This window comes from Pan troglodytes, chromosome 11 (assembly GCF_028858775.2).
Source record: "Pan troglodytes isolate AG18354 chromosome 11, NHGRI_mPanTro3-v2.0_pri, whole genome shotgun sequence".
Taxonomy (NCBI): Eukaryota; Metazoa; Chordata; class Mammalia; order Primates; family Hominidae; genus Pan; species Pan troglodytes.
The window spans coordinates 93,849,865-93,874,044 of NC_072409.2; the positions used below are offsets into that span (position 1 = coordinate 93,849,865).

At 39.1% G+C, this 24,180-nt stretch overlaps 1 long non-coding RNA gene across 1 annotated transcript; it reads right to left on the minus strand.

Moving 5' to 3' along the window:
- Positions 1 to 10,596: 10,596 nt before the first annotated feature.
- Positions 10,597 to 23,831, minus strand: LOC104007830 (uncharacterized). Its single transcript, XR_010148749.1, has 5 exons — positions 22,880 to 23,831; positions 22,429 to 22,578; positions 20,100 to 20,222; positions 12,926 to 13,061; positions 10,597 to 11,025 (listed from the first exon to the last, which is right to left on the minus strand). It is a non-coding gene; the product is annotated as an uncharacterized LOC104007830 (long non-coding RNA).
- Between the last annotated feature and the right edge of the window lie 349 nt (positions 23,832 to 24,180).

Here is a 24,180-nt window from a genome sequence, read left to right on the forward strand (position 1 = left end):
CTAATCTATATTCCTCAGCTATAGTGGTTAATTCGAGAAAAAAATTTCTATGTACTTTGTGAATTTGTTAGCTAATCATAATATTCCTGCTACTCCTCCATTACCCATGGGTTTTGCTACTCCTCTATTACCCAAGGGTTTGCCAGAGGTTACTATGCCAGAGGAGTGCCAGGTGCAAAACTTTACTTAGGGAGCTGCAAGACAGGGGCCCAGGAATGAAATTATCGCTCTGTATGACCTACCCATTTCCCACGCATTATTTTCACACAGGAAAAGTAATAATGTAAAAGAGGCATCTGAAAAAGCCTAGAAAAGGGAAAGAAAGCTAACATGCAATGACAGGGGACTAACCATTGCCCTTATCTTGGTTATAAGAGTGTGCAAATGAGTTTCTGATGGCATCTATAGCTGCCAGGAAGGACGAGTCCCCAAAGCATAGGTCCCTGGGGTAATTCCCATGATTCACTGTAGGCCAGGGGCCCTGATTGCCTGTACTGTTTGTTGACTTGGATGTGGCTACTACTTGTTAAAGCCCATTGAATAGGTTGACCATCAGTTTACTGTCAGTCTTATTTAAGACCAAGGAAATTAGTGGAAGATACTATCCAAGCTTGATTATGTTTCATTTGCTTGATTCAATGTTTATGACTTGGGAAAAACAAACAAACAAATAGATTCAGAAAGCACATATCCACGTTTACTAAAGGAGCTCGTTCAGTAATGCAATGCTGATCTTATTATCATTGAAAAGCCACTTAAAGACCACACACTACGTCACTGGAAAAGAGTTCAATAGAGGCCTCCTACGAGTAACACCCTTACACTTCTGCTACGGAAACTACACCTTTTAGATTCCTTCTGTAAACCACGCTCTCTGTCAAACTCGGGCTTGGTACATAGTGTCTCATCTGCCGGTACACTCTTCTCCGCCTGACTCCCTGATCCTTCAATTTCCCCTAATCAAATCTTATTTTTCTTTCAGTTCCAAATTCCCCAGTGATATTTCCCACGATCTCCTAGATTAGATTATATTCCCTTGCATTCTGAGTTCTCCTTCCCTAACACTTATCAGACTGGACATTATATGTTCAATGTTTGCCTTCTCAGATTGATTGTAAAGTCCTTGAGGTCCAGGACCTTTTCTGTCTTGTTCATAGTTGTGAACAAAGATGTATGTATGTGGAGTTGTCTGATTAAACTTGGAGAGAATGAAAAGAAAGCTTTCTTCATGCTTATACAAGTAGTGGAAAAGGGAGATCTCTGAGAAAGAGAAAAAAGTGAGGACAAAACTAACATTTAAGTGTAGAGTAAGCCCCTCTTATGTGTCAGATATTGAACTATGAAGCTTGGGGGCTACACAGACCAAAAAGTCATGGTTTTTGCTCAATAAACTATTGTTGTTATCTTGAGTCAGAAAACAAAAGATTGATGAAACAGGATATTTGCATTCCTGAAATAGGGAGAAGAGAATGAGAGAAAGACAATTTTAAGAGAAAAGGCAAATTTGGAAAGCTTTTACAATTTCATTGATTCCTTTGCCTTCCTCACCTGAACCCTAATGTACAGATTGCCTTCAAATTTGTGTTTTGCTGAATTGGAACATAAAGCTACCACTTAAGATTTATGAAAACACTTTAGGCTCTTTGCTTCTACGTTATCGTTTTCAAAAAAAAAAAGAGTTTAATCAACAAGCATTTATGAAACCCCTGCTATGTGGCCAGCTCTGTGCTAACCACTGTAGGCTGTATACTTTGAAAGAGATGTTTTATTTTGCCTTCATATTTCAACTCTCCACATCCTTCCTAGACATGTAGCTACACGTGTGTGTGTGTGCGCGCATGTGTGTGTGCACGTGTGTGTGTGTGTTCTTTTAATTTTTCTTTAAATCAGCACTCTGTAATGACAATAACACATTTTGGTGCTAAGTTAGGTGAGGAAGCTGAAACAGTTGCTTACATGACTCAACCCTGCTCTTGTTCTATGAAGCTTCATTTATTTGACATCCTATCCTCATTCTGAACACACAGCCTTGGCAGCACTAAGTACTAAAGATAACAGTGATTAAGTCCAGTCTTCTGAATAAAAGATACAACATTCTGATCTGCTCTTTTATAAGAAAAATCATGCTTAGTCTCCATCTGAATACTAGAGATTGTGCAGTGGTTTTTTTTGTTTATTATTATACTTTAAGTTCTAGGGTACATGTGCACAATGTGCAGGTTTATTACATATGTATACATGTGCCATGTTGGTGTGCTGCACCCATTAACTCGTCATTTACATTAGGTATTTTTCCTAATGCTATCCCTCCCTCCTCTCCCCACCCCACAACAGGCCCTGGTGTGTGATGTTCCCCACCCTGTGTCCAAGTGTTCTCATTGTTCAATTCCCACCTATGAGTGAGAACATCAGTGTTTGGTTTTCTGTCCTTGCGATAGTTTGCTCAGAATGATGGTTTCCAGCTTCATCCGTGTCCCTACAAAAGACAAGAACTCATCCTTTTTTATGGCTGCATAGTATTCCATGGTGTATATATGCCACATTTTCTTAATCCAGTCTATCACTGATGGACATTTGGGTTGGTTCCAAGTCTTTGCTATTGTGAATACATTTTCTGCCTTAGTAACGCTGCTTTCCCAGCTTCTGAGAATTTCTAAGACCCGATGGTAACTCTATGCTAAAATTAAAATACAAATGTTCTTTTTAAAACTGCACAATCTCTTTGCTATTGTATGTTTATTGAGGCACTATTGACAATAGCAAAGAGACTGTGCAGTTTTGAAAAGGACATTCGTATTTTAATTTTAGCATAGAGTTACCATCGGGTCTTAGAAATTCTCAGAAGCTAGGAAAGCAGCATTACTAAGGCAGAAAATGTAATGTGAACAAGAGTTTTTGGCTTAGTGCAGTGGCTCATGTCTGTAATCCCAGCACTTTGGAAGGCTGAGGCAGGTGGATCTCTGGAGGCCATGAATTTGAGATGAGCCTGGGCAACAGTGAGACCCTCTATCTACAAAAAAAAAATTAAAAAACTAACCATGCATGGTGGTGCACCTGTAGTCCCAGCTGCTCAGGTTTGAGCCTGGGAGTTCAAGGTCACAGTGAGCTGTAATCATGCCAATACACTCCAGCCTGGGTGACAGAGTGAGACTCTGTCTTAAAAATTAAAAAAAAATAGAATTTTTAAAAATCTAATGTTTACCTAGAAGATTTCAGCTCTTCATCACCCACATTGTCCTCACTCTAGACATGTAAAAGAAACTTGCAGGTGATTCAAATGGATATAATCAGACAGAGGGAGATAATTCAATATGAGCTATTACAGAAAGAAGGCACTAAGGTTAATCAGCCTTCCAGGGGAACATGAAGGCTTAAACAAAATCAATGCTATTTCAAAGAACTTCTGTGTCCAGGGAGTGCTCCTGAGGCAGAGTTTCTACCTGAAGCCAAAAGGTCACATTTATGCTCAGAACAAAGAGCTAAGGGTACAAAAAGATGCTGAATAGAAAAAGAATACATCACAGTATGTTGTAAATCAAGTGAGTAAAAAGAACATATAGCATAGATTTGTTTTCCCCAAGACTGACTCACATTTTCTAAAAATAATGTGTGCACCTCTTAATAGCTGACCTGGAGTGTTGTACTGCACTGAATAATTGAGGTAGGTGTAGCTCATTACTCCAAGGGATGTGGTTTCTGCAGAAAAGCAGTCTCCATGTCCCAGGCCTTGAAAGGAAAAAAATCACTGTCAGTAGAAAAGTGATAATAGAACAAAGCTACTGAACCTGCTTGGGAGCTACCTTAACAAAAAGTTCGTTCAATAGCAGAAGCTTCCTTTCCCCTTCCAAGAAATTGTAACGTCTCAAGTACAGTCTCAGTTACATTTCAAAGGAAGTAGGAGGTATTAATACATCTTGGTTAGAATCATATTTGCCTATCTTCATGAAAGTCTAGAAGACTCTAGACAATGTAAAACTGCAATTCTCAAAGTCTAGTGGTTACTTTATTGTCGAGTCAAGGGGGACCTGGAAAACTAGACCAGGCTGGCAATCTTTGCTTAGGGCATGTCAGTCCACTGCATCTCACAAATGAGCCAGGAGCTGAAGATGTCCTTAAGACTGGAAAGAGGAACCTGGTGGGTGGCCTAGATGGGTGTCTGGGCTTTGTAATAGAAAAACACAGAGATGGAACTTCTGGACGGGAGAAGCGCTGAGGGAGGTACTCAAACTCCAGGGAAGAATGCCAGTCCACATCAAAACTACATAATCACTAGAGAGAATCAGCCCAGGTGCCAGCTTACCACTATAAATAGAGTCTTGGCTTTGTTAAAGGGTAGCCCTAATTATCCTAGGGAATGTGTTACAGATACAGTGAAGAGTACAAAGAGAAATACATCAAAGGTGTGGGTAACAATAAAACCTAGCATATATATCGTAATTCAGAGTTGTTAAAGTGCTTTCCCACAAACAATTGCATTAAATCCTCACAACTCCAAAGATGGGAGAAATGCAGATGTTTTATTAACATTATTGTTATGCCCACCTTTTAGGTTTGTCGTTAGGCTAGAAATGAGATGTTAAATGAAAACCATTGTGTGTTTGGCCACTCAGCTCATCATGAGTCCACCCCAGGGAGAACAGGCCAGATGCCTCCACCGTGCACATAGGAGGCAGCCCATGTTCAGATCCTCAAGACCCCAGGCTCCACACAGTGAACCCACCCACACACGACTGGGACAAATCCTACTTCAGACCCTCAGACCCTCAGATATCTCTGTCTCTAACTGATTCACTCCATCTTTGGAATATTTGTGGTCAATTAATTCCAATTAAGGTTTCCATTCCTATAATCCTCATATGCTGAAAGAAAGTCAATTCGCCTCCCCTCATTCTTAACCCTTTATTGACCTTCCTCCCTTTGGCCTCTCCTCTTTTCACACCACTATGCCTTCTGAAATCTTCTTCCTTTATGTGAAAGACCCTATCCCCAATAAGCTCAACATTTTCTCTCCACAATATGCTGTGTATTTCATCTGACACAGAGCTAAGGTAGGAATGACAATTTATTGGCTCCTTAATGCCACTTTAGGACCACCACACTTCCACCTTGGTACTCATGCCATCTGACTATACCAGTGTGTATACTTCTATGTTTGTGTCATTAGAAATACCTCCTGATCACATTCTTCAAGACACAATAGAACTCTTCTCCCCCCAACTCCAATTTCTGTCATCATGCTAGAAAACCCAGTGTCTTAGTGGGCAATCCACCCAACACCCTCAATCTGTTCCTAGACCTTAAATACTCAATAACAAATCTCCTACTAAACTTATACCCCCTGCCACTTCCAGGGATACATCCTGTGTACCTCCAGTGTCTTCTCCAAGGTGGCCACAGGCAACGTCACCAGTGGTTTTGTGGCAAAATAAAAAGCCTCCATCACCTATGGGAATAATAAAAAAATACATCCTGAGCTTCGCTGCCACCAAAAATAGCTCCACACCAAATATCATAACTGCAAATAACACCCTCTCTGCCCCAGCTGCCTGTCCTCCAGTGCTCACAAAACCCTCACTTGCACACGTCTGCTCTCCAAACTCTTTGAGTCCTCCAGCTCTGGGGTCTTCGTTTCCTCACAGGCCACTAGCCTTTCCCAAAATGGACAGTTGAAGTTGAAGAAAGAGTTGAAGAAACAGTAGTTGTCATCTGAACTGGTCACTCATCAGCAACCTCAAATCCCTTCATGTCTTTCTCACTATTGCACACACCTGGCAAACTCCTAACACAGGATCAATGCAATCTTGGTACCTACAAGGCTAAATACTCCTAAACACATTATTACAATAATTTGGATTATTGTCACAACAAACATATGGTCTCTGATGTTAAGTCCTCAATTAATCTCTTCAATTTTTTTACTTGATCAATTCTATCTCCTACTCTTGTAGGTATTTTAAACCTCTATATTTCTATTAAGGAATCCCACCAACACCTGCTTTCCTTACTTTAAGCAGGCAACATAATTTTCTTCTTCATTAAAAAATTGGTGTCTCAAGAGGTAAGAGTAAAATCAGGGGAATGTGGTGTCACAAAACTGAACTTTTTGTGAAGAATCCTCCATCCCCTCTATGAGGACACTAAATAGCAAAGTTCTCAGAGCTACCCTAGGCTTTCTTCTTTTCTCATCTTTACAGGTGTGCCTCATCTGCTCCTATAGCTTCAGTTATCCTCTTGACGTAAAGGCCTTTGGAATCTCTATTATCGTTCACATCTCTCTCCTAAGCACCATTAAAACTTCAACTGAACATTTACACTTATGCATCCAGAAAAGTGCCTTGAAACCATATATCCAAAATTTATAAGTCTCTCTCTCTCTATATATATATATATATATGTGTGTGTGTGTGTGTGTGTGTGTCTGTCTTTCACACACACACACGTCACTTTTCTTATCTCCTCAAAGGCATCACCACCTACTTGTTTGAGACAGAAACAAAGGTAGTCAACCTTGCCCCCTCCCTCTGCTTCGCCCAATTCATCAACAATATCTACTAATATTATCTCTAATCCTTCTCTCAAGCCCAATTTTTAACCCTGTTCAAATAAGGAAACTAAAGCTGAGAAAGGTTTAAAAAAAAACTACACAATATTACCCAACTGGTAGGTGGTGGAGCCAACCCAGACACCCCTCAGCCTCCAAAACCCATGCATGAGATGACAGAATATCACCTCACTTAGGGGAAATTTTAGAGCCAACGATATCTCCAAGAAACACAGAGACTACCTCAGAACTCCAGAGAAAGACTCTTGGAATCATGTAAGGAAATGTCTTCCTCATGTAGCCCCATTAAGGGCTGCCAAGTCACAAGTGACACAGCCCACAGCCCTGGCTCTAAAAGAAAAGAGAATAATGTTTCCAGCAGAGCTAGCCCAAAACATAACACCAACCTAAATTTTCCTCAGATAAAACACAAACTATACCTCCATATCAAGCTGTGCCCAGAAATGAGGTATTAGTGCCAGGGACCTGTATGCTGTAAAGATTTCCTTTTCAAGAATGTAGTATCTTCAATTGTATACATAAAGACCCTTTTGAAAACTATTAACTTTCTGTAAGCTAAACAAAAATAAATTCATTCATCATGCTAACAATAGCATGGTGCATTTTTATTGTCCAGAGGTTATGGAGGCTTCACTTGAACTAGCTCTAGAACTGATAGGGAGCCAGCAGAGATATAGAAATATCATGGTCCTCTGCAAACACTGGCCCAGTTCCACCTGTATCTTCCCTTCACAGACCCATTTCACTCACAACGTCAGTAACAGATGTCTAGAGACTCTAAAAAATTGTTCCAAAATTTGTTACCTTGTGAAAAGATTATCTTCTTTCAATTTATGAGTTCTTTGTAGGCTTCTGTTTAAATTACGAATGTGTCATATCTGATAATATGAGGATAAAAATAATAGCTAGTATTTTTTAGTATTTAATGTCAGGCACAAGCCTAGATATTTTACATACATATATAAGTGTATATATAGATATATATATGTACAAATTTAATCTTCACAACAAAAGTAAAATCAGGTGCTATTATTCCCTCCCCCCTTTTATAAAGAAGAAAACTCAGGCATATAGAGGAGAAATACCTTAACCATTACCACACACCTTGTAAGGGCTGGGACAAATAAACACAAGTAATTTTCAAATATATTAATAATAATATTCTGAGTATTAATTCCTGTTTCCAAATAGATTACTCTTTTAAACACAGCACTACTACTTACCTAATGAAATTTAGTTGCTATTAATGGATGAATTTTGTATCTAACAGGCTTGATTTTGATTATGCATTTTAAATGTCAGTCAGACACATATTAATAATGATCCATGTTTGTAGCTAATAGGCCCAATATATACTTTTTAAAGATCTTTATATTTTTCTTCATGATGCTCAACCCTCACTTTCTTATAAACACACAATTCGTTCTCAAATTTAAAAGTATAAATGGGAGAAAATTGAATTTATTTGCTTATTGTTCTCCCTTTTGGCTAGTAAAGGAAAAAATGTCATCAGATTTTGGCTAGTAAAGGAAAAGATGTCATCAGATTCCTGGATTGTTGTTCTCAGAGTTCCAGAAATGGGAGGCCTGGGGAAGGAGTTCCAGACTGAGAACTTCCAGCTGTGATGGTCATGGTTGCTGTTTGCCAAATATTTCAGTTCTCCCCCAATGTTGGCTTGGTGGGGCCATCTAGCTGGTTCTGGCCAATCAGTTGCAAGAAAAAGAAATGTGCTTCACTTCCAGACCAGATATTAATTATCAGTACAAGATTCTCAAAAGTTTGTTTTTTTAAAAAAACTTGTGGTATAGTGATATGGTTTGCCTGTGTCCCTACCAAATCTCAACTTGAATTGTATCTCCCAGAATTCCCACGTTTTGTGGGAGGGACCCAGGGTGAGGTAACTGAATCCCGAGGGCTGATCTTTCTCGTGCTATTCTCCTGATAGTGAAATAAGTCTCACGAGATCTGATGGGTTTATCAGGGGTTTCCACTTTTGCTTCCTCCTCATTTTACTCTTGCCACTGCCACATGAGAAGTGCCTTTCACCTCCTCCCATGATTCTAAGGCCTCTCCAGCCATGTGGAACTCACTGTAAGTCCAATGAAACCTCTTTTTTTCCTAGTTTCAGGTATGTCTTTATCAGCAGCATGAAAACAGACTAATACAGTAAATTGGTACCAGTAGAGTGGGGCTTTGCTGAATAGATACCCAAAAATGTGGAAGTGACTTTGGAACTGGGTAACAGGCAGGGACTGGAACAGTTTGAAAGGCTCAGAAGAAGAAAGGAAAATGTGGGAATGCTTAGAATTTCCTAGAGATCTGTTTAATGGCTTTGTCCAAAATGCCAACTGCGATATGGACAATAAAATCCAGGCTGAGGTGGTCTCAGATGGAGATGAGGAATTTGTTGGGAACTGGAGCAAAGGTGACTCTTGTTAGGTTTTAGCAAAGAGACTGGTGGCATTTTGCCTCTGCCCTAGAGATTTGTGGAACTTTGAACTTGAGAGAGATGATTTAGGGTATTTGGCGGAAGAAATTTCTAAGCAGCAAAGCATTCAAGATGTGACTTGGGTACTGTTAAAGGCATTCAGTTTTAAAAGGGAAACAGAGTTCAGAAAATTTGCAGCCTGACTATGCAATAGAAAAGAAAAACCCATTTTCTGGGAAGAAATTCAAGCTAGCTGCAGAAATTTGCATAAGTAGCATGGGGCCTAATGTTAATCCCCGAGACCATGGGGAAAATGTCTCCAGGCCTTGTCAGAGACCTTCATGGCAGCCCCTCCCATCACAGGCCCAGAGGCCCAAGAGGAAAAAGTGGTTTCATGGACTGGACCCAGGGTCCCTGTGCCATGGGCAGCCTAGGGATTTAGTGCCCTGTGTCCCAGCTGCTCCAGCTGTGGCTGAAAGAGGCCAATGTATAGCTCAGGCTGTGGCTTCAGAGGGTGGAAGCCCCAAGCCTTGGCAGCTTCCACGTGGTGTTGACCCTGTGGGTGCCCAGAAGTCAAGAATTGAGGTTTGGAAACCTCCACTTAGATTTCAGAAGATGTATGGAAATGCCTGAATGCCCAGGCAAAAGTTTGCTGCTGGGGCGGGGCTCTCATGGAGAACCTCTGCTAGGGCAGTGCAGAAGAGAAATGTGGGGTTAGAGCCCCCACACACAGTCCCTAGGCACTGCCTAGTGGAGCTGTGAGAAGAGGGCCACCGTCCTTCAGACCTCAGAGTGGTAGATCCACCAATAGCTTACACTATTCATCTGGAAAAGCCACAGACACTCAACACCAGCTGGTGAAAACAGATTGGAGAGAGGCTGTACCCTGCAAAGCCACAGGGACGGAGCTGCCCAAGACCATGGCAACCCACCTCCTGCATCAGCATAACCTGGATATGAGACCTGGAGTCACATGAGATCATTTTGGAGCTTCAAAGTTTGACTGCCTCGCTGGATTTTGGACTTGCATGGGCCCTGTAACCCTTTTGCTTCGGCCAATTTCTCCCATGTGGAACAGCTGTATTTACCCAATACTGGTACCACCATTGTATCTAGGAAGTAACTAGCTTGCTTTGATTTTACAGGCTCATAGGCAGAAGGGACTAGCCTTGTCTCCGATGAGAATTTGGACTGTGGACTTTTGGATTAATGCTGAAATGAGTTAAGACTTTGGGTGACTATTGGGAAGGCATGGTTGGTTTTGAAATGTGAGGACATGAGATTTGGAGGGGCCAGGGGTGAAATAACGTGGTTTGGCTGCATCCCCACCAAATCTCAACTTGAATTATTTCTCCCAGAATTCCCACATGTTGAGGGAGGGACCCAGAGGGAGGTAAATTATGGGGGCCAGTCTTTCCCATGCTATTCTCTTGATAGTGGAATAAGTCTCATGAGATCTGATGGGTTTATCAGAGGTTTCCGCTTTTGCTTCTTCCTCATTTTTCTCTTGCTGCCACCATGTAAGAAGTGCCTTTCGCCTCCCACCATGATTCTGAGGCCTCCTCAGCCATGCGGAACTGTAAGTCTAGTTAAACTTCTTTTTGTTCCCAATTTTGGGTCTTTATCAGCAGGATTAAAACAGATTAATACATATAGTGACCAAAAAGTGGCCGTTCCATCAGTCCAAGTTCCTAAGTGACTTCAGTGAGCAGATCCCCTGCAGATGATAGATGGATATGTGCCATGAGTAAGAATAATTCTGTATATTTTAAGCCAATGAGATTTTGAGGTTGTTTGTTACCACAGCATAATTGGGCTTATCGTGACTGATTCAACCTCTTTCTGTTTACATTTGGGCTTATATGATAGGCTCATTGTCAAACGTAGAAAGAAGCAAAGATTCAAACGGCAACAGAATATTGTTCTTCTGCTAGAAAATGTTTCTAATAATTCCATTTGTCCTGTGTTAGGTCTATGTTTTTCCCTGGTGTGTCCTTCATGCTTTGGATATCAGTGAAGGCGTTCATTGGAGAGACTGAGAAGAAATGAATGTAAGGGAAAAAAGTAAATAAATGGAAATTTGTCAGTACCCGCCAAAATGAACTTATCTTGAAAATTACATAAGAATAGACCATGAAGCAAGGGAGAGGCAATCTATTTTCAGTACTGGTTTTCACTGGGTTTGTTTGTTTTGTTTCATTTTTGAGATGGAGTTTCGCTCTTGCTACCCAGGCTGAAGTGCAATGGCGCAATCTCGGCTCACTGTAGCCTCTGCCTCTCGGATTCAAGCAAATCTCCTGCCTCAGCCTCCCCAGTAGCTGGGATTACAGGTGCCCACCACCACACCTGGCTAATTTTTTATATTTTTAGTAGAGACAGGGTTTCACCATGTTGGCAAGGCTGGTTGCAAACTCCTGACCTCAGGTGATCCACCCGCCTTGGCCTCTCAAACTGCTAGAAATATAGGCATGAGCCACCTTGCCCAGCCTATCACTGGGTTGCTTTTTTTTTTTCTCAAGACAGGGTCTCACTCTATTGCCCAGGCTGGAGTGCAGTGGCACTATCTCAGCTCACTGCAACCTCCACCTCGCAGGCTCAAGCAATCCTCCACCTCTGCCTCCTGAGTAGCTGAGACTCCAGGTGCCCACCACCACACCTGGCTAATTTTTGTATTTTGTAGAGATGGGGTTTACACCATGTTGCCCAAGCTGGCCTTGAACTCCTGAGCTCAAGCAATCAGCCCACCTTGGCCTCCCAAAGTGCTGGGATTACAGGTGTGAGCCACCACACCTGGCCAATACTATATCACTTTCTACAACTATATCTTTATGTCTTCCTGAGTGTGGCCAGCAGAAATATCCTTTTGACTAGATGCTGCATCTACCTTTATTCTTTGGCTTAAAATATTTAATTAATTTTGATTAAAAATATGAGCTTTGGAAGATCACAATCATAATTGTTATGTTCACTATATAATAGATATACAGGAACATGTACTTGTGTATCTAATCCATAGCATCTGAGTCTGTAAGCCAAGAGAATGTGAAGGCCTTTTGGAAGATGGAACGAAATTATAACATACTGAAGAATACATAGCTCTGCTGAACAACTTATGAGTTAACTTTTGGAAAGAAATCAAGAGACAATCCCTGTAAAATTAATATTTTAAAAATAATATTTATTTTTATCAAAATAATTCACATACACTCAGAGGCAAATATTACTATCTTATAACAAAAACAGCAGTTACCTATTTGGGGTCGGGTAAAGGTAAACTCAGAATAATATGTTATTATATGGCAAGAGTAAGAAAAATGACTAAATCTAGATTAATCCCTAGTTTTGAGGACTAAGCTACTAGGTGAATGTCAGGTTCATTAATTAAGATGGGGAAGACTGGTAAGAGCAGGATTTCCAGGAGGGAGGGAAAGCAAAGAATCAAGAATTCTAAATTGGACATAGAGATTTAGACATCAAAAGTGAAGATGTTGAGTAGACAGTTTTATATACAATCCGGAGTTGAGGAGATGGGTCATGGGTAAAATTACTGGTTTAGAGGTCACTTGGATGTAGATGATATTTAAAGATATTTAAATGATAGCAACTTAAGAGAAGAGAGGTTAAGAAAACTGAAGCTGACATCACTTAACATGTAGCATTCAGGCCAAGGAAGAGAAGCCAGAAAAGAAGACTGAGAAACTGTGGCCAAGAAGATTGGCAGAAAGCCAGGAGAGGTGGTGACTCTGGAGTAAGCAGGGGTTCAAAAAGGAGAAAACAGTCACCTGTGTCCATGCGGCTCACTGTTCACTATATAAACTTAGCCGTCCTTTATTTTCCTGCCTCTAATCTATGTGGCAATTTTCACAGTTCCCCTCCAATTTCTCACCACTGTGCTTTTGCTCCTATTATTCTTCTGCATTGGAATACCTCCTCACCTGTCAAAATTCTCTCTATCCGCCGGGCATGGTGTCTCACACCTGTAATCCCAGCACTTTGGGAGGCCAAGGCGGGCGAATCACGAGGTCGGGAGTTCAAGACCAGTCTGGCCAACATGGTGAAACCCCGTCTCTACTGAAAAAAAAAAAAAAAAAAAAAAAAATATATATATATATATATATATATATACACACACACACACATATATAAATTAGCTGGATGTGGTGGCAGGAGCCTCTAATCCGAGCTACTCAGGAGGCTGAGGCAGGAGAGTCAATTGAACCCGGGAGGTGAGATTGCACCACTGCACTCCAGCCCGGATGACACTGCAAGACTCCATCTCAAAAAAAAAAAAGAAAAAAAAATCTATGTAACCTTCAAGACCCATCAAGAATGCTATCAACTTTGTAATGTATTTCCTAGCTCCACTAATAAAATACGCTTTCTTCCTCCATACTATCTGATAGCCCGTTGCATGCCAAATTTTATTCTGATTTGTACGATAATTGTTTGTATTCTTTATTCATCCTCCCTATATGCCAATATAGGCCCCCCAAACCTCTCATAATGTAGCTGAATGTCTGGTATGCAGTAGGTCCTCAATAAAAATTTTCACTAAATCAAATCCAAAAATATAAAACCCAAGCCAGGAAAAGTATCTTCAAAGGACAGCCTCTTTTGTCCCTTTAGATTTCTGTCTGCCAGCACGTGGATCATCTGCACCCAAGCCCAAGAATTATTTACTCATATTCCTGGCCCTCTATAAAAAATAGTGGAAAAGATCAATCACAGAAAACCAAGGTTTTTTTAAATTTATATTTTTTAAAAAGACTGTGGCAAAAAAACAAAAAACAACCAACCTACCTACAGAAGAATGCTGGCAAAACTACTTATCCTGCCTTGGCTGAGTATGTCCTGAGCTAATGGCTATTTTAAAAACCATTTAAACTAATTTTTCTCCCAGATCTTCATTAAAAAAATGGCAAGTTGCAAAAGCCCAAAGGATAAAACAACTTTTGTTATCCCTGAACCTAAAACTAAGCTACAAAGACTGTCCTAATCCAAGCCTTGGTTTAAAAGTCAAAAGCAGAATATTAAAAATTGCTAAGAGAGTAGATCATAAATGTTCTCACCACAAAAATATGGCATGCATATGAGATGACAGATATCTTAGTTTGATTTAACCATTTCACAATGTATACATATATCAAAACATTCCACAGTACACAATAAATATATAGAATTTTTACTTATTAACTATACCTTAATAAAAATAAATTTTTAAAAAATAAAGTGGCAGAGGCATCTGATAAATAACAAATATGAATTTAATAATTTTAAAAATCAGGCAGGCCGGGCGTGGTGGCTCATGCCTGTAAATCCCAGCACTTTGGGAGGCCAAGGCAGGCAGATCACTTGAGGTCAGGAGTTCGAGACCAGCCTGGCCAACATGGTGAAACCCCATCTCTACTAAAAATACAAAAGTGAGCCAGGCATGGTGGCAGGTGCCTGTAATCCCAGCTCCTTGGGAGGCAGAGGCAGGAGAATTGCTTGAACCCGGGAGGCAGAAGTTACAGTGAGCTGAGACAGAGTGAGACTCTGTCTCAAGAAAAAAACACCAGCAACAACAAATAAAGTAAAATAAATAAAAATAAAAAGGCATAGAAAATAAAAAAAATAAAATAAATAAAAATTTAAAAAATAAATAAATAATAAAAAAATAAAAATAAAAAAAGCTGAAAGAACACAGGTTTTCACATAGGAAGGATATGGATTTGATTTTCAGTCCTATCATTTGATATTTTTGTAATCCTAAACAAATTTGTCGGCATTTTTGAGCCTCAGTTTTCTCACTAGAAAAATAAAAATAAGAATAAATCTCTTAAATAATGACTGAAATACTATGAAAAGAAGTGCCTGACACAAGGTATGCTCATAATCAGTTATAATTATTAGTATTGTCACAAATCCTAAGAAATTGTTTGTGGCCTTTCAAGTATTGCCTGGTGATTATTTATAGTCTGATTTAATAATAGATACCACTAACTGAGCACCTCCTATGTGTCTTATGTGTTTTAGATTTGTAGACAAATGTAGTGACTAAGAGCATGCACTCTGGCGTCAAACTGCAGAGATTCACATTCCAGCTCCATCATATGGTAGCTGTGCGACCTTGAGAAAGTTACTTAACTTCACGTCTTATGTCTGGATTCTTCATCTGTAAAATAGAAATGATAATAGTACCTATCTCACAGGATTGTTGTGAGGATTAAATGAGATAGTGTGTATAAATTGTTTATCACCAGCTTATAGTATGTGCACAAGAAATGCTAGCTAAGGTTATTATTATAATTTCCGTTTTACAGATTAGGACCCTAAGCCCTAAAGAGGGTCAGTAACTTATCCCAGGTCACACAGTTAGTTATGAGTTAACTTTTTTTTTTTTAATTTAAGGCTGCCTTATTGCAAAGCCTGTGCTTCTTTGCTAAACCATCTCTTTTTCTGTTACGTATGTCCTAATCCTTATTTTTTCCTTCGATGGCTGTAACAATTAGCTAGTGACGGTCTACAAGACATCAAGGAGGACCTAAGGAATAAAATACAGCAATCAGGTCTAAAACAAATATATGTTGCTATTTCTTCTTTGTATGCACCATAGTAGCATACTGGATTTCCATTAGAAGTTAGGTTAATAAGAAAATTTTTGAATGTTCTTGCTCCAAACATCAGCATATACTTGCATTCTCTTACACTGGGAAGAAAGAAAGTGGTAGAAAGAAGTCATCTGGAAGGTAGCTCTGGCTACGAGTTGGAGGAAAAGGGAAGAGAGAGAAAAACAAGTTATCAGTGGTACACATAGTCAGGGCCAAAACTTTATAAACCAAACAGAATTTCCACAGACCTAATGATCACTGAGAATTATCTGCCAAGCTGCTAGGTGAAACATGCTGAAAAACAGCCTGGGCCTATGGCAAACATGTTCAGCTTTATGATTTTCTTCATCCCCTCTTCTGACTTGCACAATGTTGCCCCCAACTGTCTTCTAAAACTAATCACTCTTTCACGGTCAATGGAAACTTAGAAACCTAGATTCTCAAACTTTTGCTTAAAAAGCCCAGGTCTTTCTAGACATCTGTAGATAGACAAATGACCTAGTGATAAAGAATATACATTCTGTTCAGGTCCATACTCCAGCTCCGTCCCATATTAATTGTGTGATAATCCAAACTGGTTGTTTTGTGCTAAGATTCCTACTTCCTGCACTTTCAGATTCACATACTCAGAGCTAGAAAACTTTTGAGAGTACAAGGTGATAACTACTGCAAATTCACAGAAGATTACATAAGTATAAATAGTCAACCTAACCTCCCTCTTCCTCTAAGATTTTCTCACAAAACTAAAAAGTTTGGAAACTCCTTTTCTTAATGCTGGCGCCAGTTCAGCCACACTCTAGAAGGTATTGGTTTCATGAACTACAATGTGGAATCATCAAAATAAAGGGGCAGGATGAGAAAAAATGACAGCATGGGGCTTTGTGGTGTATAGATTTAGTTGCTCATACAAGAACCTGGGAGGGGGAACCCCCCAAAAGATTAGTCACTTCATTTTATGTTGCAGAACTCAATTCAGGTTAACAAAGTGTTGCCAACAAAGGAGATGAGAGAATGGCAGTATTCACTTGCTCTGGACTGAATAAACAAATGCGGGATTTGTGGGCTGACTAATGTCCTGGGATAAACCAGGCAGTCAGCCAAATTCTACGAGTTTTGATGAAAAGACAGCAAGCCCACACTTTTCTTCATGAAGAGTGCTCTGTGGGAGTATTGATGTCCACATGGGCAGCCTGGGTCTTCAACTTGCCTTAAAGATTCGCCCTTATCCAGCCACAGGAAATTCTCAATGCTTCTGTAATTGAAAACCTAGATCAAATGACAGAAGCTAAATTCCTTCTTCTTGAGAAGTGTTATCTGTCATGCATCTCTTTGTAGAAACGTGTTATCATTGTCCTTTTTTAAGCACTACATTACTCTGAAAATATACAGTTAGGTCACTAAAATGTGACTCCAGCTTTTCATTCATTCATTTCATTCACTGAATGCCTACTATGCTCCAGGGACCATGTAGGGCTTTGTATATAGAACACTTAATGAGTCAGACATTGAAGCCCCCCATCCAGCCTCGAAATTCCAAGGGCACTGAAAAAAGTAAAATAGTGCTTATAATTTCATTGGGGGAAACTATTAAAATTTGAAATATTTTGGTGAGAGAGGCAATAAGTTTTTCAATTAAGGTCTTAATACAAGGTTGTAGGGAAGTCAGAAATGAGAATGTGGAGTTTCCTTTAATCTGGCCACCAGGATCCCCCACCATGATGTGAGGACCACAGTCATGATTTAACCTCAGGCTAAACTGGATTTTATTACAAACTGTGCAGCTAGTGAAATGTCAAGGGTTGTTTCACAGGATCTTAACTAACACAAGAAAAACTTCCTAGCAGCAGCTGATGCAAACTCCTTTAAATGTATACGTCTAGTTTATCTATCCAGATAATAAATACACGTGGTATATGCAGGCTGAAAACAAAATCCCTGGAGTGTTTCGATGTGAGTATAATATACCTAGAAGCAAAAACTTCACTGATATAAAGGATGCATTTTATGAGTCTCCACAAAAATCTCCAACTTTTTATGAAATGTAAGGCCTTCTTAAGTAGTGTTTACTACATAGAGCTTTCATAGTTCCTATATGAATACCTACTCTCCATGATTTATCAGCCTTCTAGAGTCCCAGTAGGATGCTGCCAAATTGCAAATTTGGAGAATTAGTTTTAAGAAACATTGTATATAACTGCCTTTGGAAGAAAATTCAGGTAGATTAGCAAAGATTTTAAGCAAGTCCTTTCACAAAAACCTGCAGAATTTCAAGGAGTCTGGGGTTTATGAAATCATCAAATCAATACCAAGTTTAACACATTTATGTTATTCTTATAAGCATAACTCTTTGGGAATAAAGGTATTACAAAAACAAGATTTGGAAAAGGAGGCTAGCTCTTGTTTAATTACTGTGAAGAGCAGAGAATTGAAAGAAAAACTACACACTAGTTGGAAAAGTGCTACTCGGGTTTAAAAAATAGAAAAAGAAAATCTGAGATTGGGATTGGACGATAAGCAGGTAGCAGAAGCAACAAAATGTCTCTTTCATTTTCAGCTCAGGGGGCCCCTTAAAGGAGCAGGCTGAAATGTACAGCCCACAAACCAGAGGAAGGCCTGCACAGGAAGTAGAGTGGAAATTACAGTTGAATGGACTCTGAAACAGGATGAAGCCAGTCCATGTGAGGTTCATGAAAACCAAGTAGACAATATGAACATCCAAGTGTTTCCTTGTGTCATTAACTCAATATTACATTCTGATTTCAAACACCATGGAACCACAGTGAAAAAGCTGCAAAAACGGTAGCCGTTTTTTCAAAACTTCTTTCTGCTGTTTGCTTGTCAGAGCCGATCAGACTCTTCCTTGAGCACTTTGCAGGTCACACACTGGATCCCACTGAGGTGAACTATTTGAAGGGTGATATCAGATTTCCCAGCAAAATTAGATAAGCAGATTGACATGGCAAGAAGCATGAGTTAGCATAAGGAGCTTCCCTAGACAGTGCCAGCGAATTAGGTGCCAAAAGCCTGAGGTGGTTATTAGAAAATGATTACCACCTCCAATTGTCTTAGTACAGACTTTTCACCGCCAGAAAACTGCTACAGAAGAAGCTAGCCAAAGCAATCACTGCTCCCCTAGGAAGCATTCACTGGGAGCTCTTGCTAACATCCCCACTGTTTGAAAGTGGCTAGACAGGACAGTGACAGCAATTCCTGTTGTCAATTAACGAGAAATTGCCCAACGGGATTTTAACTGTTAACTGGATTTCAGCCATGCTGCTCCCAAATACTCCTTTCCTTTGGTTACCTTTCAGCTGGGACTTCCTTGGCAGCCAAAGAAGTATTTCACTTCCACAGTCATCACAGCAGTACAGAGGAAGAAAAACTGAAAAGGGGTCAGGACTCCCTGGCTCTATACGTAATCAATTGCAAGGCCTCTGGCCAAGCCAGGCTGCTTTTCTGTCTTCCCTTTTCCTTTAATCATAAAATAGGATAATATAAAACCTACTTCACAGGATTATAGAAAAGGTCATAGGAAAGAACAGATGAGCTAAGTGCTATAGAAGGTACATACACATTTATGTACTTAAGTCTATGTGTGTGCATGTATGTGTACAGTATATACATTCAACTTTTTAATGTTTCCCAATTGCATAAAAGAGAAATACAGACTTAGCAATCAACTGGTTAAGTGATATGGACAATCTGGATATTTTAGAATAAAAATTCACCCCTTGGTTTGAGGACAAAAAGGCAATGTCTAAATTGTTCAGACCATTTTTAATTCTGCAAGTCCTAGCCACGGAGTCTACACAAGACTAAATTTTATGATTGCTAGGAAGCCAGAAAAAAAATATTTTAAGGAAAAATAATAATAGCTACTAATTATTAAATGTTTACTATATGCTGGCCAATCTATGAAACGCTTTACAGATATTATTTTGCTTCCTCTTAGTTACAATCTTGTAAAGTATCTATTTAACAATACTATACATGATGCCTTAAGTGTATAAACAAATTTATTGTTGGAATTGAGATTCAGACTCAGGTCTGTCTTACTTCAGGGCCCTTGATCTTAATGTGAGTCATCCTAGCTCTCTGAAGAATGCCATTTTTCTCATCTGCCCTACTCTAGGATTTAGCATTTCCTTTTGCTGTTAAAAGTTGGCCCATGTGCCCTGGCTGGTGTGTGGGCCAGTCCCTGTGGGGCCCCTTGTGTAAGAGCAGAGGTACTGGAGGGTGACATAGAGGATGCAGTGTGCAGAAAGAGTCCTAAAAGCAGAGGACAAAAGAAGCTTCACAAGGAAAGCACCTTTGGGACTTATACCCAGATTTAAAGGGCTGCATTTCTTTGAAAAATGTCACAGAGGCTTGTGTTTAGACAGAGTAGGAAAGAACTCTTCCCATACTCTCCAGCCATTCCACTTAGACTAAAACTCTTCTTTAGATGTTTGGGAACAGCTGTTTGGCAACTTTTATTCAATTAGGGTTCATATCTAAAAGGTCGTTTCATATCCCCTACCTGTTACCTCTGATGGTTCCTTTGGAGTTAGATACATTCCAAATAGATCTCCCCGGTTTTCTTCTAGAAAGCAGTACTGACTCGGGAAAGGATTCCAGCACACCTAACAGTGATGCTTGAACCCTAGAAGAACCACATAGTGTATTAGCCTAGTCATTAGATATTATTTAGAAACACCACTGGAAAATATTTAAATAATAGAATTTTAGAATTAAGATTGATACTAATAGGTAAAAAGTGAATATTTGTTGAGCTCTTAAAGAATGGCAAGCATAGTACTATACCTCTTACATGGATTATTTCACTTGTCTCACACTATCCCTAAGAGGCAAGAACTGTTATGATTTCCATTTTCAAATCAGAAGACTAAGTTTGCCATTAAATATTTCTCATTGTCAAAACAGCCACCAACATGACAAGGAAGAGTAGACCTCAGGCAAGAGTAATGCAAAATTTTCACAGAGCCATCCCTCCTTAACCTCCCCACTTCTCCTGTGTTCTCCCAAATGTCTTATTCCATCATCCAAGGTGGTTACAAATTTCATTCATTTGTTGTACTTTTCCCCTGACATGGATTGGATTGGTGACTGGTTATCTCCCATGAAACTCGAAAAACAAGAAATTAAGACCTTAAAAGAAGAAATGAGAGATATTTAACTCTAAAAGACCTGAGAATGAACTATGACTCCAAGAAAAGTATGTACATATATGTATGAAACTGATTGCAAAATGAAAAAATCCAGTGGAGACCTCTTATCTGCCAGACTAACCCCATGAACAGCCTCTTCCATGCAATTCAATGGAAATTATTCCGCGGGAGTTATATGAAAGACAAGAATAAAAAGTTTTGTTGAGAAATGCAGGATTGGGAGAGTTAGGCCAGCATGATGAGGAGCTTTGTTTGGTATGAGCACTTTAACCAGATCTCTCCCTTTCAGAGCCTGCCCCAGCTGAGATATTTCATACCAGCATCCACCTTAGAGGCACACACTTCTGCTGAGTGCATGGGCAATGGGATTAGGACGGAAAGACATTTACAGGATGACAGTGTTGAAAAGTTGTTGAAATCCAGCTGTAAAATATGCCAATTATTTATGTCATATTTTGGGTTTCCAACTCAATATTTTCTCATCCAGGTCAGGCGCACTGACTCACGCCTGTAATCCCAGCACTTTGAGAGGCTGAGGCAGGTGGATACCTTGAGCCTAGGAGCTCGAGACCAGCCTAGGCAACATGTTGAAAACCCATCTCTACAAAAAAAAAAAAAAAAAAAATTAGCCACGCATGGGAGTGCACACCAAATAGTCCCAGCTACTCAGAAGACTGAGGCAGGAGGACAACTATAGCCCAAGAGGTTGACGCTGCAATGAACCATGATTGTGCCACTGCATTACAGCCTGGGCAACAGAATGATTCCCTGTCTAAAAAAAAAAAAGAAAGAAAAAAAAAGTTTTCTCATCAACAGTGTCTAACCACAGCAAAGCTGGATTGCAAAACCTCCTTAAAGGGAAAATATTTAGAAAAGAGTTATTTGGTTCTATATTCTTTGTATATAGTTAGCTAAGTTTTGTTATGTATATGTGTAACATCTTCATAAAATGACAGATGGAATTTTGTACAGTATAAATGAGCTATAAGAATCATAATAAACAATAACTAATATATTTCAGCATTTGTAATGTACTATAATGTTATAGATTACTCGCTTCATAATTTTTGCTTGACTAATCCATCACAAGTGCTAAGTTCTTCAGCTCATTAGTTCTTGGAAGCATGGAGTTACCACTAGTAGTGAAAGGGTGCCTCTTTAATGCTCAGGTTGAAATTAAATCACAGAAATAGTTGCTTCTTTCTCACCAAATCACCAGCATCTGGTCTTTCCCTCTGAAACTTGTGAGGATGAAATATTTATATCAGCATATAAATGGATGCAAATAATGAGTGTCTCCTTTATACATTTTGCTGCAACAATATACCCATACATAGTTTTAAGGCTTGGGAAAAGCTATTGGGTACAGACAAAATAAAGAGGAGAAAAGAAAAAGGAAGGGAAAGGAGGTGAGAAGAGCAGAGCAATGCTTGAGCAAAGGAGGGAGATGAAAGACTATTTGTTTCATGTCTATTATTGTCATGAGTTTACCTGTATCACATGGATTTAATCTTTATTACTATTCCAGACGTAATTTAGATCACCCTCATTTTCAGAAAAATAAACTAGGGCTCAAAGAAATGAAGTAGGCTACATTACTAAAAAGTGCTAATCACAGGATTTGATCCTAGGTCTCTGTGATTTAAAGAATCTCCATTCTCTTTCACTGTATCTCATTACCTCTCTTTCCAAGAGAATTCTCCTTTGATGTGTGTTTTTCAATTCTTTAAGCACAGATAACATATATCTGGTGGCCAGAAAACAGAAGTCTTTTCTTTGATCTCTGCTGTTGAATCACAATGAGGCTTATTCTTCTCATCAAAAGGGACACTGGATGTAGGAGAAAAAAGAGGCAAACGTTAATTAATCCTTTGGTTGGTCTATGACCTAAACACAGCAGATATTTCCTAATCCCTCTTCATAAACACTTTTATCATCTTGGATAGTGTATGAAGCAGAGAAATACATTGAATATGGTATACCTATACTCAATAAATAGAACACAATAATAGTTCCACCTTTCAATTCTAGTACAGATGCCAATGCCTGATTTAAACATATGCCCCAGATCCTCCTGCCTTTTTTCTCTCTTCAAACAACTATCTATACACAGTCAAGACTCTATGACAACCTTAGCAGTTCCTCGACAGGGCAGGCAGGTAGTCCAGTGGTTAAGTAAATGAGCTCAAATTCTGGCTTCATCATTGATGTGGTCTTTGACAGGAAAATTATTTAACTTCTCTCTTTCTGTGGTTTCTCAATATCTGAAATAGTCATTTATTATGATGATTTATTTCATGAAGTTGCTATTAAAATCAAACAAAATGATATGCATAAACTTCCTAGCATAGTGCCTAAGACATAATGGGAGTTGCTGCATTTTTCTTGAATTATTGCTAGATATAGCCCTCTACTTTGTGAAGTAGACAAATTACAGTACTTTGAGGTAGCTAGGGAATCATTTGGATGGCTTCCATTTGCTACAGAGAAATTTATTTGGAGGAAAAGAAGCTGAAGGGTTTCTCAAGAGACCTCAACTATTCAGGTTGTCCCAAATTTTCTTCTTATATTCTAAGTCCAGTGCAAACAAAATTTCTGCCTATTTAATGTTTAATATTTAATATAGCAAGTGAATTCATTTTAGGTCCAATCTGTGTAGTATAGTATTGTATTATTATAGGTACATATAAAATATTGTTTAATAAATACACCTTCTGATTTATGAGCATTTTGAAGAGCTTGGACCACAATCTTGAACAATTTACTTTATGATGGAATTTTATAGTGCTATATCTTCACTTTTATAGCATACTGCTAAGTCTATATGTATAAACATAGTTTTTGGTGAAGAATATGACCCCCAAGGTTAACTTTAGACTTTAAGTGATCTACTTTTTGACCTTCATTGTGGCAAAAAGCATGAGCAGCCTATGCATTCCACCACTTCCTCCATCAGCACCACAGCTGCCACCAGTACAACTACTGTTCTCCCAGCCTGTTTTGCTTCCTAAGCATTGATGTTTAGAAAAAAAAAATTGACTAGTTTAGTGAAGCTAAACTATTTGTACATTTGCTGAGATAATACTATGCATTTCCATTAATAATGAATACTTGTGCCAAAAGCAAACTATAAGGGTTATAGTGATGATGTGTTGGATGAGAAAACCAGAGGATTCAAATTCTACTTTCACCAGTAATTAGCAGTGTGGAGTTGAGTAAATAAACCTCCCTAAGTCTCAGTTTCTACATCTACTAAATCTAAACAAATTCAAAACAGTGATTATTTCATTAGATTAGATATTTTGATTAGTCTTAAATGTCTAATATATAATAAACACTCAACAGGTAGTAGCTATTCTATGTTAGAATACAAGCAATTCATTTTTACCTTATCATGATACTCATATTTCCCCTTCTCCTATTTTTCCTTTA